At 34.4% G+C, this 12,658-nt stretch overlaps 1 protein-coding gene across 1 annotated transcript in view; it reads right to left on the bottom strand.

Annotated features, from left to right (window-relative positions):
* Positions 1–3,819, bottom strand: part of LOC106471768 (alpha-1A adrenergic receptor-like) — a 49,779-nt gene extending 45,960 nt beyond the window's left edge. Inside the window, exon 1 of the mRNA XM_022400381.1 lies at positions 3,741–3,819. The gene's annotated coding sequence lies outside the window, so the exon portion shown is untranslated. The remainder of the gene's footprint in view (positions 1–3,740) is intronic.
* Between the last annotated feature and the right edge of the window lie 8,839 nt (positions 3,820–12,658).

Genomic DNA, 12,658 nt, shown 5'->3' on the forward strand with positions numbered 1-12,658 from the left:
AGTAAAATACAAATTAGGTTCAGTAAAACACAAACTAGGTTCAGTAAAATACAAACTAGGTTCAGTAAAATATAAACTAGGTTCAGTAAAATACAAACTAGGTTCAGTAAAATATAAACTAGGTTCAGTAAAATACAAACTAGGCTCAGTAAAACACAAACTAGGTTCAGTAAAATATAAACTAGGTTCAGTAAAACACAAACTAGGTTCATTAAAATATAAACTAGGTTCAGTAAAATACAAACTAGGCTCAGTAAAATACAAACTAGGTTCAGTAAAACACAAACTAGGTTCAGTAAAATATAAACTAGGTTCAGTAAAATACAAACTAGGTTCAGTAAAATACAAACTAGGTTCAGTAAAATATAAAGTAGGTTCAGTAAAATATAAAGTAGGTTCAGTAAAATACAAACTAGGTTCAGTAAAATATAAACTAGGTTCAGTAAAATGCTAACTAGGTTCAGTAAAATACAAACTAGGTTCAGTAAAATACAAAACAATTAAGACCCGGAAGCTGGAGGAGGGGGGAGGGAACCTATTAAAATCATTCGGAAAGTTCAGAGGGCTATGAATTTGACGATATTGATTTTTTTATTCACAGCTTAAAACACATCGAACAAGTTGGCACGTGTTCTCCTACTGTAGGGGGCTGCTTGGTGGGCGATAGACGAGAATTTATTAAGACCTGGTGGAACGCGAAGGCCAGATAGTAATCAGGAAGCCTAATTACTCGCGCTACATTACCTGAGATCGTCAGTTTAATCATCGTCATTTTTGCATCATAGTCTTAAATTTTAGCTGTCATTTTATAATCACTGGAAGGAGAAGATACGTAAACGTGCAATACTGTATTGTAATTTATGACACTCGCAAGAAAGGTGAAATTGTGTCAGTCTTCAATTTTGTTATTATTGTAACTATAGAAGTAGAACAAAACGTAAACTATTTAGAGCGTCGCTGGTATTATTTCTACTATAGCTGTCCTCGCGTGTTTGTATGAAATAGCACCGTTTCGTTGAATATATAATATTTCTCTTCTTATCCCTAATTTTAAACTTCTCACCAGAGGGAAGCCAGCCAGTCACTCTTATAACGCATCCACGATTTAAAGTGTACAGAATATTTTATGGTATCGCACGGATTCAAACCTCTCTTTAAAAATTGTGTGTGTGTGTGTGTGTCATAATTACCAGTGTCTCCTCCTTGTGTGAAATTTTTTCAAGCTTTTTCTTGTTTTGGCGAAATTATATTACTGTATCTATATATATATATAGTACACTAAACATACACTGCATACATAGTACACTAAACATACACTGTATATATATATAGTACACTAAACATACACTGTATATATATATAGTACACTAAACATACACTGTACACATAGTACACTAAACATTCACTGTACACATAGTACACTAAACATATATGTGTGTGTGCAGCCTACTGAATATGTAAATTTACAACAAAGGTTAAGTTCAATATCTTTCACATTAAAGGTCTTTGGATCGAATTTCCAATAAATTATCGTTTACTTAAAACTTCAAAATTACATGAACGCCCACAGGACTTTGGATCGATAAACATTAACTCACGTAGACATAGGAAAAGATTAACTGTTTTAACACCCGTTCTTCTTTTCGTTGCTATTATTTTAAATAGAACGAATTAAATTGAACAATGTGCACAACGAGGTGGTTTAAAGTAGCTTTTACTGTTTAATCTTGCAATCTGTCGTTCTAAGTGTTTGTTCTTTTACTGCTTAATCTTGCAATCTGTCGTTCTAAGTGTTTGTCCTTTTACTGTTTAATCTTGCAATCTGTCGTTCTAAGTGTTTGTTCTTTTACTGTTTAATCTGCAATCTGTCGTTCTAAGTGTTTGTTCTTTTACTGTTTAATCCTGCAATCTGTCGTTCTAAGTGTTTGTTCTTTTACTGTTTAATCTTGCAATCTGTCGTTCTAAGTGTTTGTTCTTTTACTGTTTAATCTTGCAATCTGTCGTTCTAAGTGTTTGTTCCTTTTACTGTTTAATCTTGCAATCTGTCGTTCTAAGTGTTTGTTCTTTTACTGTTTAATCTTGCAATCTGTCGTTCTAAGTGTTTGTTCTTTTACTGTTTAATCTTGCAATCTGTCGTTCTAAGTGTTTGTTCTTTTAAATGTTTAAAGGGGTTCTAAATGTTTATCGTGTTCTGTAGATGTAAAATCAACCCTACTTTTGAAACGCATCTGTTGACTGACATTTGGAGTCTAAATATATATATTTACTCAGAATTAGCTTATCTTCCAATTAGCCATAATGTCGTAGACCTTACTACAACCTAAACTCAACCAGACGCACCTTCTTGATCAAGTTTCAATGTCTCAAGAGGTTAACCCAAAGAGACAACAAAAACTCTTGGATAAATTGTAGGTTGAGCTCAGGAGCTCAAGTATAGAACTGATTACTCTAATATAACAAGAGAAAGAAAACAGCTGACGCTAGAATTATTGCATTATTTTGCTCATCCCAGACGAATTTGCACAACTCAACTCGCCACTAGGTGGCGTTCAATTAGACTGTATAAGAACTTGTGAAGAGTCGAAAACTTAGAAGTGGAGTTTTACCATTCGTTAACCCTAAAATAAAAGTTATTCCAGCAAATGTTGATAACCAGTAGATAAATAGTTACACGTTAATTACGTTCAATTCAATACAGGTCGAAGAATCTTTTATAAGCACGGTTATTTTGCAGTCGTTCTCACGTGACCTTCTGATGTTTCCTGTAATTGTGGTTTTTTTTTTCAAAACTTTAATTACTTCGAACACGTTCTTTTGCCCTCCCCCCCCCCCAGTGGTACAGCGGCATGTCTGCGGAATTATAATGCTAGAAATCGGGTTTCGATACCTACCCTTGGTGGGTAGAGCACAGATAGCCCATTGTGTGGCTTTGTGCTTAACTTGAAACAAGACATGTTCATTTGTATGCATATACGTAGTTACCGATGCCATATAAAGAAGTAACCCCCCCCCCCTTAGGATTATGCTTAATTCTGACGATATAAGACCTTTCTTCCAAAACTCGGGCTTATCGGCTTTCTTATTTTGTAATTTTCAAAATCCGATATCGTCCAGTTTGCATCTAATTGGCTTTCTGACGTTCGTTAACGAATCAAACTGTCATAAGTATACTTTCAAAACAGAACGTCACAGCGTAAGTCTTAACAACAGGCTACCGATATGCTTCTCCAGTTTATCAAGCCTAATATTTGCCGCATGTAAATACCAGTTGTCATTGGCAACAATATGGTAGTTTGGTATCTTAGCAACAACAGAATCACGTGTGTTATGAACTAAATCGATTCCTTAGTCTTCAGAGTCTCTACGGGAAGTGAAGCGAGAGCAGTTATTATTACACTCGCGAATACCCCAGTCATGTCATTAAACATAGATATTCCTATTAACTCAGGACGGAAAGTAATAATTGTGTTATAGCAGGATATATAAATATACATATAGTGGAAACATGACTAGCAGAGAAGGAGGTATAAACAAATCTGTGGAGTTTGGGTTTCTAAGATCAATATTATATATATATATATATATACAGTGTAAACATGACTAGCAGAGAAGGAGGTATAAAACACATCTGTGGAGTTTTGGGTTTCTATAACTGGGAACTGTTTGCTCTATTATGAAACTAAAAATACCAACTCGTATATTAATTATTTGATTATTGAGTATAAGAATTAATAACTTACTGGTTTACCGGAATATTAAAAGAAACCCGAACCTACTTAAACTATTCCAAAAGAATATTGTATATATACTCATTAGTTTAAACTTTTCACACACTGTTCTTCAAGTAGAATACAAGCTCATTATTTAGACATTTACTACTTCATAACTTCCACTACTATGATGATAAGTACTCCAAACTATTATGATGATGAGCGCCTCTTTAAATTAATTAAGTACATGAAATTAATGAAAGTCTTGTGGTGGAATGCTAGCAGATGAAGCGACATCTGTAATATATATTAGTAACTATATTTTTTTTAGTGTTAACTTGACATCCTCAGATGGCATGAACATAACGATGGTACTGAAAGAGACGCTAATACAGGACAAGAGACGATATAAAGACAATAACCTGACAGGTCTGAATGCGGTAGAACACACTTGGAATATTATTTTATTTCACTGCAAGAATAAAATAAGACGTTTTCTGCAAGTGGTTACTCTCTTGTGATCGAGAAAAACTAGGTTTTAGAAAATGTGTTAATACAGCAACTTGGTGTTTCTTTTACATTAAACCAGCAACTTGGTGTTTCTTTTACATTAATACATCAACTTGATGTTTCTTTTACATTAATACAGCAACTTGGTGTTTCTTTTACATTAATACATCAACTTGGTGTTTCTTTTACATTAAACCAGCAACTCTGTGTTTCTTTTACATTAATACAGCAACTTGGTGTTTCTTTTACATTAATACAGCAAATTGAAATCTTTAACAAGGTGTGATTCGAAGCTCAGGAATTTTCTTTTAGAACGATTCTAAGCTATAGAATCATTAAAGATATAACTGTGTGTATTAATCTTTACTAAATCCTTGATTGCCTTTTACTAAATCCTAATCTTTCTTACTAAATCCTAATCTTCCTTAACAAATCCTAATCTTTCTTACTAAATCCTAATCTTCCTTACCAAATCCTAATCTTCCTTACCAAATCCTAAACTTTCTTACCAAATCCTAATCTTTTTTTACCAAATCCTAATCTTTATTACTAAATCCTAATCTTCCTTACCAAAATTCTAATCTTTCTTACTAAATCCTAATCTTCCTTACTAAATCCTAATCTTTCTTACTAAATCCTAATCTTCCTTACCAAATCATAATCTTTCTTACTAAATCCTAATCTTCCTTACCAAATCCTTGACTGCCCTTTAATAAATCCTAATCTTCCTTACCAAATCCTAATCTTTCTTACTAAATCCTAATCTTCCTTACCCAAATCCTAATCTTCCTTACCAAGTTCTTGACTATCCTAACCTTCTTTACTAAGTCTTTGATTACCAAGTTCTTGACTATCCTAACCTTCTTTACTAAGTCTTTGATTACAAGATTATTCCCAAATCCTAATCTTTCTTACTAAATCCTAATCTTCCTTACCAAGTTCTTGACTATCCTAACCTTCTTTACTAAGTCTTTGATTACCAAATTTTTATCTACCTTTTATATTCCAAAACATGTTTGTAAAAGTCCAAAATCCCTGAGGTATAAGGCAACTGAAGAGTCAAGAGTTTGAATATATATGGAATCTTCCAGGATTAGCTTGGGGAGAAAGTAGGTCAGCAGGATGATGCAAACAAACCAATGACAGATCAGATTTATGCCGACAAGTCTTTAGCTTGGAACTATGCTAAATATATTGCCTGGGGACAGAGGACGAGACTTCATTCGTGGTGGGCCTAGCTACTTGGTTCCCTTCTGTCGCCCCAGCAATCTCTAGAAATCTATCACTGACACAATGCCTCCTCAGCAGGGAAGCGGAATCCTGATGTAATATTGAAAATGTGTAAAGGTCATTTTAAAAATTGGGGATTTTGTAAATAATAGAAAAAGTGATGTTGTTAAATACTGTGGAAACAACAAATGTTTACACAAGGATTCAGAACGTTTATAACAGATTTTAAACTTTGAAAACACTCGATGGTGTTGTTAAATACTGTGGAAACAACAAACGTTTACACAAGGATTCAGAACGTTTATAACAGATTTTAAACTTTGAAAACACTCGATGGTGTTGTTAAATACTGTGGAAACAACAAACGTTTACACAAGTATTCAGAACGTTCATAACACATTTTAAACTTTGGAAACATTTCACCATCAACAACCATACTGTTGAGGACTTTTCTATTCATCTACTAATTAGTGCTCTGACAGACATTCACAAAAGATAATTAATGGAAAGATTACTCCATAATCTGGGAACCTTACAACCACCTGGTTTAAATGAACGCTTTTTTCCTTTATAGATTCTCGTGTTTTTTTTTCAGTTTTAATTTGAATCTGTTTTATGTTTTTCTGACTTGAAATATTTATGTATAAGATGTAATATTTCATAGAAATTTCACGCTTAACGTTCAAAATGCTACGCAAGCAATTTTTGTTTAATTCTGCGCATGCGCCTTTGTTGTAAGCTGTACGATCTGACGAAGAGCACGAGCTCGAAACGTCATCCATTTAAGATGAAAATAAAAAAACTTGGCGATTGTTTAACCTATTCTTTAATATCGATATCTTTATTGCCATTGTATATTTATTTTTATATATATCATAGAAACAATAAACGTTTACACAAGGATCCAGAACATTTATAACACATTTTAAACATTCTATGGTGTTGTTAAATATTACAAAACAACAAACGTTTACACAAGGATCCAGAACATTTACAATATGTTTATTTATTTTTACACAGATGTAAATAATATGAAATCAGTTAGAGCTTCTTTGGATCTCTAACTGTCTAACTGTGTTTGTTCTTGAAAACAAAGCTCCACAACGTCGGTGGAAACAGCAAAGATACCTCATTGTTCAGCTTTACTGCACAGTCTCGGTGAGCACAACGAAGACAGCACAATCCCAGTGGATACAGCTTTGTGTTGACGAAAAAACTCTTACTCGTGTTTTTCCTTGCCGTGAAATGATACACAATCATAGCTCTGATGAAGAAGTTTGATGTCTTTCGAACTGAAGACCTTTTGTAGCTTTCAATCATAGCTCAGATGAAGAAGTTTGATGTCTTTCGAACTGAAGGCCTTTTCTAGCTTTCAATCATAGCTCAGATGAAGAAGTTTGATGTCTTTCGAACTGAAGGCCTTTTCTAGCTTTCAATCATAGCTCAGATGAAGAAGTTTGATGTCTTTCGAACTGAAGGCCTTTTTAGCTTTCAATCATAGCTCAGATGAAGAAGTTTGATGTCTTTCGAACTGAAGGCCTTTTCTAGCTTTCAATCATAGCTCAGATGAAGAAGTTTGGTGTCTTTTGAACTGAAGGCCATTCGTAGCTTTGCGCGAAATACTGAAACAAACGAAGAAAAGCATTTTTTTTCTGAACACAAAAGTACTTTGTTTGTTTAACGTGTACAGACTTGTTGCTGTTCTAGTCCTACTTACTCATAACTTTTAAACAAGATGTGATAGGTGTCAATACAATTCGAAGACAACGATGAACGCGTAGGCCACAATATAATTGTTTACCGTTTTATTAATTAAATAAAAAAAACACAAGAAACAAGTGTTAGGGATCTAAGAATGTCGTTTACAAGACATTCGACAAAACATAAACAAAACATTGTTTTGGCTACAATGAAATGACAACAATTATGGCTATGAATGTTTATGGAAAGGTGTTGTGAACGGCAGCTCTCAATGACTTAGTTATAAAATATGTTATGTAGTAAATAATGTATTTTGATAAAGAAATACACAGTTAGGATGGAAATCTGAGCCTTACAATAACGTATTGTCATTTTATCTGTTTGTTTTTTATTGCTGGGAACCTTTCTTGGATTCTTTGCCCTAACTGATGCTGTTTATTTTTTGACTTTGTTTCTGTTTATTTTATTTTATTTCGTGAAATAAAACTTTTAAATTTATATATATATATGTGTGTGTAAAGTGTAAATGAATCAGTATACTTTATCTAGTACAAGTACTTAAAACTAACATGTAGTGTTTATGTGTTCCATAAGTAAAACATAATCTTTAAAGTTTTTTATTTGTTACTCTCGCTAACAGTATTGATTAGAATGTTTAATACATCTAATTTGATTATTGTTAATTCTAATTTTCATTGTTTTACTTTTATTATAGAGAGATTTTTAGCTTAAGAGATGTATTTAAGATTATCTTAAATCTAAGCTGGCTGAACCTCGTGAGATATTATTGGGTTTATGGCCGAAAAGATCGTTAACATCGAGGGTACCCAACTGATAAAACAATGCTTTGTGATGTTTATAGTTTTGAACACAAGAAAATATTATTTAATTAGCTATCCTCATTACCAGGTTAATTTTTGTTTCTCTCTAAGTAGGTAGCTTGTTCTGATCGGAAGTTGATATTAATATTGTTGCGTCAGCGAGGTCACGTGACTAGTGTCACGCCCCCTGCTTTCTGGAAATATCTTGTACTTCGTGAATTGTCGGGAGATTACTAGATATAGGGTAGTCTGGTATATATATAAGAGGGTGACAACGTAACAATATCATCAAACACAGTTTCTTCTTTTACACCATATCTGGCTCAAAATTAATACTGGTTCCAGATTTCTAGCTTATTTTATTTAATGCATTGTAAACATTATTTGTTTGGCTGTTTATTTTAGATCAAAGCTACACTGGGCTCTCTGCTGTGTCCATCGCGGGGTATGGAACCCCGAATTTTAGCGTTGTAAGGCCATAGACCAGGGGACTGTAAATATTAATTAAAATAAAAAAACTGAAAACTTTTAAAATAGCACGAATTTAGCGAAGCTGCAAACGGATCTCTCCGTTGAAAAATGTCATAAAAAAAGCGCGCGTTTGAAAGATCAAACTCTCATTTAAAAAAGTTAACGATGAAAGAATAAAACAACTTAATTAAACATTCGACCACTACTTTAAGCCGTTTTTAAAATGACGTTTAATTAATTGAGCTTCAAAATAAAAAAAAAATGGATGTCTAGAGATGGTTGCCCTAAACATTGTTGTTTAACTATTTCGATACGAAGTGATAAAAAAAAACAACTAACATTTGTCAGGTCTTGAAAGGACACTAGACGCCCAATTTCATAAAAACAACAACAATTACTCTTTCAAGATTCGGAAAATTGTTTGTTTTTTGTTTTTTTGTACGTCATTTCGATTTGTTCAAAGATACGTTCTTCTGCAGCCTTCTTCGTAACGTTAGTAACTTTGAAAAGTTAGGCTTTGAGATGCTAAGATGACCGTGAATAATAAAAGAAGCTGTCAGTTAAATCATTCCAACTGTCGTCAAATGGAAGCGAGCTTTCAACAATGGTCTCATGTAATTGTTGTTAGTCTATACAAAACAACAATAAAAACACACGTTTAGATGGTTGCTCATGGAAACAGATGTAAGTTTTATAAAACGAAAAGATGGCCACAAGGACAGAGAGAATCAATTAAGCGAAAAAAAATTTACAAATCAGTTACCGAATGATAGATTGGTCAATGGCCAGATAAATAAGTGAATCGAAAATTAACATGTGAATAAACCTTACATCCCCCCCATCTCCTCCATATTGGTTTCAATCTATCGTTGAGAATCCATTGGTGATCCATCTCCTCCATATTGGTTTCAATCTATCGTTGAGAATCCATTGGTGATCCATCTCCTCCATATTGGTTTCAATCTATCGTTGAGAATCCATTGGTGATCCATCTCCTCCATATTGGTTTCAATCTATCGTTGAGAATCCATTGGTGATCCATCTCCTCCATATTGGTTTCAATCTATCGTTGAGAATCCATTGGTGATCCATCTCCTCCATATTGGTTTCAATCTATCGTTGAGAATCCATTGGTGATCCACCTCCTTCTTATTGGCTTCAACCCAGTACTGAGAATCCTCATTGGTTTAAATCTAGTGTTTTCATGTTTACACAAAATAGTGTAAATGTTCTGTACTTGTTCGATAAAACTGAATATAAACGTAAATCCTCTGTCACTTTAAAAGAGTTAAGAGAACCTTTTGTTTGGATAGACTATCCTCTCACGTGTAGATGGTTGCGCAGATGAGAAAAATCAGTCCTCACACACGCACTCTCTCTACATATACTGTATAATATTGTTGAATTGGTGATAATAATTCCCTGTGAGGGATAGTTTATCTTGGGGAGGCTAAGCCTATTATACACGCCGCCCCGCAGAGTAAAGTGGGGACGAAAGGTAAGTATTAAGGTAGAGTCTTCTATCGATCCAGCCCGGTATGTAAGGAGAAAATATACAACACTAATTTGTTAAAGTTTCAAAAACTGTTTGTCTTTAAAAACCAAGTATTGCTTGCTCGTTAAACACGGGTTCCTGTATGTCAGTTCACTCAGAGCGACAGAGTCGGTTATTTACATTACAAGAAATTAATAACAATTTACGGGGTCTTTTCAAAGGTTGGAATTGAACATCGAATTTCATGTTTATTTTTAGATTTTTGTTTAGATAATAACAGTAGACGTGTGGATATGAACTTAGACTGAACGGCTTTCTAATTTCATCAGTTTTTAGGGCGGACATTTTGATTGTTTTCTGTAAAAGTGTATATACTTCAGCCTATGACACCCGACTTTTGGGACACCCTGTACTATAAGCTTCCAGAAGTTTCCGTAACAGTATGGCAATAATTACAGCTTATGGTGAGTTGGATTTGTAAACTTTTAATCTATATTCATGTTGAAATCAGCGGTTAGTAACTTAAAAGGCCTAACTTTTAATCTATATTCATGTTGAAATCAGCGGTTAGTAACTTAAAAGGCCTAACTTCTGAAACTCTACTGTACAACGTCTTCTTCTCGTCAACTAACGACTTTAACGTAAAGTTCAATGACGTCACAAATATGGAGGAGATGTTCTCGAAGAAGACTTCAAGGTCAGTCTAAATGCAAGAATTCTCTGTTTTGTGAACAAAAATTGATTGTTTTCTCGTTGATTCGCTTGAGGACGGAAATTCAAGTGAACTTCCGGTGTGGATTGCAAGTCGGACTCCATTTTCTTCTCGCTTTCGATCCTTTAATTTGTCAGAACCAAAGGGTTATGGAAAACTAATTATATTTCTGTGTAAGCAGAACTTAATGCTTGCTTTATTAATGGTCTATAACGCCTAATCCGGCGAAGCATGATATCGAGCTAAAGGCCTCGAGGACAGCAGCGTGAGACGTCATCACGCTCTCTCTCTTCTCACTCATAAACATTGTGTTTTAAGACACGTGAAAAATTACTTGATAAAATAAAATACCAATCTTACATACTGTACTGAATTATCACGTTCCCCCTGGTGGGTTAACTGTAAGTTTAGGGATTTACAACCCTAAAATTTGGGTTTCGATTCCCTGGAATGAAAAGTATGTTTGTTGTAAAGGACAAAACTGCACAATGTGTGCCGTGCCAATAACGAGTATTGAAACGTAAATTTAGCGTTATAAGTCCACTGACTTACCGCTGAGCCACCAGAGGGAATGGTGGACCGAGTGCTGAGGAGGCAACAATAACAGTTGTATCATCACATTTATTTCACGCTTCATCAGTTCAAGCTTCATCAGTTCAAGCATTTACTTTTTAACTTGTAAATAATTCAACTAAGATTTTGTATGTTCTTGACCAGCTGACCTGATGAGTTCTGGTATCGATCGAAAGACCTCGTCAGCAGCGACATCCAAGAGACGGATAATGTGAACCTGAGATGCTATTAAAAGGTACCTACACTCTATCCGTCTCGGGAATCGAACCACGGATTCTGGCGTTATTGATACATAAATATACTGCTGATCCTCCGGGGGATGGGAAAAAAACCTAAAAATACATTAAATTATTTGTTTTTGGAAACCGAAATTTAAAATATTTAATGCAAGTCACTTAGGTAGGTTTAGCCCAATGATTAGTTTATAGCGAGCTCTGATCCAAAGCTTTTAAGCTTATAACAGACTCTAACCCGTTGATTAGCTTATAGCTAGATATAATCCAAAGATTAGCTTATTGCTAGGTCAAAGTCAAGTATTAGTTCATAGCGAGGCCTATTCTGTAGATTAGCTTGTAGAGAAGCCTAATCCAAAGATTAGCTTATAGCTAGGTCAAAGTCAAGTATCAGCTCATAGCGAGGCCTATTCTGTAGATTAGCTTGTAGAGAAGCCTAATCCAAAGATTAGCTTATAGCTAGGTCAAAGTCAAGTATCAGCTCATAGCGAGGCCTATTCTGTGAATTAAGTTGTAGCGAAGCCTAATCCAAGGATTAGTTTAGAGCAGGATATGGACTTGAACATTTCAAATAGCATTGTTTAGTTCGATCGAGGAATGGTTTTCAATAATAGGGGATTGAAGTTAAAGAAAAAAGTTTAATCATTAAAACCATATATATATATATATATATTTAAATAAGTTTACGGGAAAAAAAAAACGTCTTCGTCTCTGATGTTTCTCTTCTCAAAGAACGAAATTTGCGTCTTTGCAGAGTTCAGTTTGCTCCTCAGCTCTGAACATTGAAACGATTCTATACTTCCAGTTTCTTTTGTCAACTCTCACTTCATTCATGAAACGGTCCTGCAATCCAAACAGATGTAAACGATTTCATGTTTCGTGTTGGGGCTCATTAGTGATGATGAAAAATGTGTATGTGCGTTTGTGTTTAACTCTCTGGTTATTTGCCCTTTACTTAAGACTCTTGGTTTACTTTCTTAGTTTATTGCTGCATAACGAACAATCTGCACTGTGTGCACTATAGGGATCAAACCCCAGATGTTAACGTTATAAGCTCTTCAAACGTAACGCTAAGCCAGAGGGGAGAGGGCTACGTCATGCTCTCTCATTACATTTCTTATAAAAGGGACAATCCGATAAGTTCACCAACACCAGCCTCATATTGCTCTTACTTATTTGTTTTATTTATGCCTAAATTTAAA

This window comes from Limulus polyphemus, unplaced genomic scaffold (assembly GCF_000517525.1).
Source record: "Limulus polyphemus unplaced genomic scaffold, Limulus_polyphemus-2.1.2 Scaffold4843, whole genome shotgun sequence".
Classification (NCBI taxonomy): domain Eukaryota; kingdom Metazoa; phylum Arthropoda; class Merostomata; order Xiphosura; family Limulidae; genus Limulus; species Limulus polyphemus.